Raw genomic sequence first — 6,242 nt, 5'->3', positions numbered from 1 at the left:
AACTTCTCGTGCTTTACTTTTTGAAACGCATCTTCCACGAAAATTCTGGCTTCACACTGTTCAAACAGTTGTTCATCTCATTAACCTCATCCCCTTCATTTCAAATAAATTGTCTTCACCTTATCAAATGCTCTTCAAGATACCACCTGATTATACTCACATCAGGATTTTCGATTGTCTCTGTTATCCATATCTTTCCTCCAAGTTCATCTCCAAACTTCATCCAAAATCCCTACCATGCATTTTCCTGGGGTATCCACAAAATACTAAAGGTTATATATGTCATCATGTTGAATCCAACCAAACATTTATCTCGCGGCATGTACAATTCATTGAAAATGTTTGTCCCTGTTCTCCTCAGAAAACTGAACCGAATACTCCCACTACTTCAACGTATGTTCCCCCACATTCTCTAGTTCCGACTACTTTTCAGCCTGTCTTAACATCTCATACTGGTCCAATTTCAAAACAACAAATTTCCACACATTCTCCGTCCCTCCTCTTCCTCTGTCAATACTTCTCCCACGTTACCACTTAACAATTCTCCATCTTCTAATGAACTGCATACTTCCACTACTTCAGTTGCAACCCCACTTGTCTCACATCCAATGCTTACGAGATCTAAAACTGGTAATTTAAAGCCTCGTCACATAATCAGTATGAGAACTTTGTTGGGGACTTCTGATCCTACATGTTATTCACAGGCAGTTAAACGTCATCATTGGAGAAAAGCAATGTCAAATGAATTTGCAGCCCTTCAAAAGCAAGGTACATGGAAATTAATACCTCCTTCGTCATCTCAGCATATCTTAGGATGTAAATGGATATATAAAACTAAGTTAAATTCGGATGTTACTATTGCTCGTTATAAAGCTCAACTAGTCGCTCAAGGTTGTAATTAACAATATGGATTAGATTATGAAGATACTTTCAGTCCAGTAGCTAAACTTCCTACTATTCGAATTTTTCTTAAAGTTGTTGTGACTTTTAAATGGATTATTTTGCAACTAGATGTGTCCAATGTTTTTCTCCACGGCAAACTAAATGAGACAATATATATATGTCACAACCTTTCGGTTTTATTGATCCACTCTATCATGATTATGTTTGTCTACTTCAAAAGTCCATTTATGGTTTGAAACATTTTCATCTTATTTGTTGGAATATGGTTTTACTCATATCACTATTGACCCTTCCTTATTGCTCTATCACAAGAAGAACATCAGTTTATTTATCCTAGTTTACGTGGATGATATACTTCTTACTGGTAATCATGCGGCTACCATTCAGCATCTCTTATCCATCTTGTCTGCTCGGTTTAACATGAAAAACCTTGGCAAGATCTCATATTTTTTTGGGAATGCACGTTACTCACATGGACAAAGGTCTGCATTTATCACAATCTCACTATGCTACTGAGATTCTCACTCGAGCAGGAATGGCTGAGTGTAAACCTATTGCTTCACCTAGTCCTACCAAAGTTCTGAGCACCTCTAATTCTTTATTATCCTCTGCTCAATGGGATCATTTCCGACACATTGTAGGATCTTTACAGTATCTAACAATTACAATATCTGATATAGCATACACTGTTAACAAGCTTTGCCAACATATACATCAACCTCTTGAGGATGATTTTAAATTACTCAAGCGTCTTCTTCGATATATCAAAGGAACCTTATCATTTGGTTTACCAAGTCTTCCGGGATTGCTTGAATTATGTGCATTCTCTGACTCTGATTGGGCGGGAGATCCTTCCGACCGAAAATCTACTTCTGGTTACTATGCCTTTCTTGGTGAAACTTTTATTTCTTGGCAAGTTAAGAAATAAAAAAAATGTTGCACGTTCTTCAACCGAGGCAGAGTATAGAGCCCTTGCAACTACTGCCACAGATCTTATATGGCTACGTCATCTTCTTCATGAGTCTCACATTGATGTGTCTAAGCCAACAGTTTTATTATGTGATAACATCTCTGTCATGGCAATTGCAAATAATCCTATTTTTCATGCACGGACTAAACATATAGATATTGATTTTCATTTTATCTGTGATTGCATCAAGAATCAGGTCTTACAGATTTCCCATGTTCATACACAAGATCAACTTGCTGATGCATTTATCAAGCCCTTATCAATTCCTCGATTTACTGATTTGAGAAACAAGCTAACTATATCGGAACCTCCTGTTAGCTTGAGGTGAGGTGATAAGCAAGCCGCCTAATAAGCGCTTGCTCTTATACTTGAAATCGTGCCATGTGCATTCCTCTGCTGCGAGTGCATAGAACCTGCTCTTCAATACAACACAGTTGTTTTGTAACTGATCAATCATAGCCGCTTATGTCATTGTCTTCATTGGTATTAGCTTCTTTATGTAAGGCATGTTACAGGAAGAATCAGATGAAGCAAATGAGATTACCGAAGGGTTAATCATAGTTCTTTCTGCATTTTCTTCTCTTCTTCTGCTCTAACGTTTGTTGCAGGTAATGTTATCAGAAGTTGAACCTCTTCAGCTATTAGGAGCATATCTTCCACAAAAACAAGTCAGATTCGGGTCATGTCAAACAGTAACGGGTCAATCTTGGGTTTGATCCGAACCAGACCCGCACCCAATTTTGACACCCCTAGCTGCATGGAATTCCAAATCTCCTAAGTGCGAATACCAATATCAATGCATACAAAATTTAAAATGATATGACACATAAGATAGACCACTAAAATGTTAAGATGGTGATAAAACTTTGAGCAAAATTAAATGAAGACAGAATAAACACGGTAAAGATCACAAGCACGAGACAAAAATTTACATGGTTCAGTGATTTTCAACTATGACCACGACCGCACAGAGATCAAATATTCACTAGGCTTTAAAAAAAAATACATCAAATATTTATTTTCAAACAAAAAAATATAAAGATAGAGATACAACTTTTTGTATATCAATGACTAAAAGGATACATAGCCACCTTCTACGAAAACGAAGGCTGAACATGGACAAGAGGACATTGCGATTGCTAATTAAAGTCTTTCTTACTCAACTATCAGAACTTTTTCCTCTTTCCTCTCCTCTGCTGAAAGGGTTTCTCCTTTCTATAGCTAAAAGCATAATCCCCTCTTCCCTCTCTCTTTCTTCTTTTTCTTCCTATTTTCTTGCGGTTGTGGGGTTACCTTAACACATTAGAACTATCTTGTTCTATAGAGCTTAGAGGTGGTAGACAACAAGGTTGAATTTATTTAGATAGTTGATGGAAAGTATCATAAAATAGGTGTTAGGTAGAGAATAGTATGTTTTGAGTTTATAAAAGGTGCATATGAAACTTGTATGAGTTAGGTAAAGAAAATTTATCTTCATGCCTTAACATAAGAAATGGTCGTGTGGCCTAGTAAATCCAATGCTCGTGCATTAAAGGTTAATTCACACTATCTAATAGGAGATCAAATGGTTCATATTGTGGATGTCATAATGGGGATCATTAATCTACGATTGAACAATCCCGCGTGTGATAACACGAAAGAGAGGCATCCCACCTATAGAGGAGACCAAAAGCTCACAAAGCTCACATCTACCTGACAAATGCATGCGTATTAAAAGTAAAGAGCAGACGTGTGTAGTGTGTGCTATTATCACACAAATTTAAAAGAGTCGGACAAAATATATAACTCAATTAAGGATATGACCAAGGAGATCGAGTCACAAAAAATCTCATGTGAGATCGAGGAGGGATAACATAGATGTGCTCCTTCACATGAATACACCTCATAATAATGCATAGAAACATGATGCAAGCTAATACTAAAAATGTATAAACAAACATACATAACAATCAATACATGTAAGACTATCATCATGTAAGCAAGCAAGCAATGCAGGAATCAGTGTAATAAAGTCGTCATGTAAAGGTAATATGCATGATAAATCAATCAAAAAAATGTGTGCACATAGAATTAAAAGATATCTTGTCAAAGTCATTTGGAATGCAAATTGAGGTTTCCAAATGAGTAACATAAGGGTGGAAATGAAACACAAAGCATCAAAAGTGGTAATCTCAAGTGCTTTCAACCAAAAAAAACACTCCATCAAAACTTTCGGATGAAAACCTCGAGGGATATAATCCGTATCAAAGTAGTTCTCATCACGAGCAATGTGTTGGGTTTACATAAATAAGCCTATGGGGACTTGCAAACATTATATGTTTCACCCACCAAGTTAATCAAAGTCTTATATTAGCATGCAAATGATCTGGTTAAGGCCAAATAAGGATTTGACCAAAATCGATACATTTTTTTAAAAATATCGATGCAATTTTTAAAATCAAGAACAATCCCACAATAGGGTTAACAAGGATTCAGTCTTTATGCACTTAAGGTTAGAAAGAAATCTAACTCGATCGAAACTAGCATAATCAAGACTGCATAGGCTTTCTATTTGATGTCTTACATATCGTAAGAAAATCAGAATTGAATATAGAATCAAGGCAATTTTGAACTCTTAGCCATCAAGACTAGAGATCGAGCATTAAACTCCAATAATAATACATTTGATGTAAGCATGAGAAGACTCGATTACAACATGTCTTCCAAATAAATGCTTGGCATGCACAAATTTCAACATCACATGGAAATCAGCTATAAGGATTTGATCGAGAGAAGAATATACCGAAGAAAGGATTTCAGCGAGAGACGATGGCTATGATCTCAACGACTTTGGTGGCGCTAGGCTGGCGAGGTAGCACCGACAGCGAGTGGCTTGGCTAGGTACGTAAGAAGGCGACCGAGGATAAGCGCAGTGGCTTGGGCAGCCAGGGGCTCACCACAAAAGCACTTGGCGGCCGGTTGGTGGTTGGCTTACCGAGTTCAGCTCGGTGGAGGCAAGACTGGACCGGCGAGGCCTAGAAGGGGCAGCGCGCGCAAAGCGGCGCGGTGGGAACGAGGGAGAGTCGGAGTGGGGAGAAGAGATCCTTTGGTGGAGACTGGAGAGGCATCGGTTCAACTTGGCTTTGGCCAGCGAGAACGAGGCTTCGTTTGGAAAACCTTTTTATTGATTTATCAAAAAAACTTTTTTATCGAAAATTGTTTTAGATGGGCAAGGATCATCTAATTGATCAATTTTGTCCCTTTGGATGGCAATTCTTAATTTGGGTTTGCATCTTCTGCCATCAGGTTAATAGAATGTAGCAATTCCTGAATCCGTTGGTACTATTTAGGGGTGTTTTGGCACGACTCGAAACATGACTCAAAACACGACCCAAAAAAATTCAGGTTAGTGTCAATCCGAACCCGTTTCAAGTTCAACAGATCAATCGGTTTTAAAAATCGGGTTGGATTTGAGTTGACCCAGCAATCCAAAATTGACCCGAAATTGACACGAAAACTCCTATTTGACCCTGAAACTCGAGCTTGCCCTTTTTTTACATGATTTTGACCCGAAAACTAGCAATTTTAAGTCAACTTCGGGTCATTCGTGTCGGGTCGGGTTCGGGTCCGAAAATTTGACCCGTTTTTTAAAAACGGGTCGGATTCAAGTTGACCCGAATATTTCCGGGTTCGACTCGAACCCGACCCGTTGACCCGAATTGACACCCCTGGTACTATCTCTCTAATCTTTGATTGGCGGTTTTTTTTTTTTTTTTTATCTGCTCTTATTTTGAATGTGTTATTTTTTTTAACATCTTTTGGTTAGGCTTTTTGAAATTTTTTCATCTTTTTTGGATTGTGCTTTTGCACAGGCTGCTGTTATTTTTGTTCTTTTTGATGTTTTCTTCTCTTTTCCAAAAAAAAAAAAAATTTATTTTAGGAAATAGTTAAAAAGCTGTCCCAAACCTATTTTTAGGTTTCATTTTGGATGATTACCACTTCTTAAAATAGTTTTTTATAAATAAATTTTAATTTTTTAAATAGAAAGTTATTTTAAGAATAAAAAAAAAGTCGTCCCAAATGAAATCTTAGGTTCGTTTGGGACAACTTTTTTTACTGTTTTATGTAACAGTTTTTAATAATTTTTTTAATTAAATTTTTTATACTAAAATTTTATTTTATAAAGCTATAAAAAAGTTATCTCAAATAATTATTTCAAAAAATTATAAAAAGAAAATTGTCCTAAAAAAAACTTAAAAGAAATGTTAAATTTTTTTAATTAGAACACAACTAAAGAGGAATTTAGATGGAGAGTAATTAAATTTAATTTTTTAAATGAAATAGTTTCATTGCTATTTTAGATAGTTTTTTTATGAACGTATTATTAATG

This window comes from Dendrobium catenatum, unplaced genomic scaffold (genome assembly GCF_001605985.2).
Source record: "Dendrobium catenatum unplaced genomic scaffold, ASM160598v2 fragScaff_scaffold_621, whole genome shotgun sequence".
NCBI lineage: Eukaryota > Viridiplantae > Streptophyta > Magnoliopsida > Asparagales > Orchidaceae > Dendrobium > Dendrobium catenatum.
Note: the sequence above shows the minus strand (reverse complement) of the source record.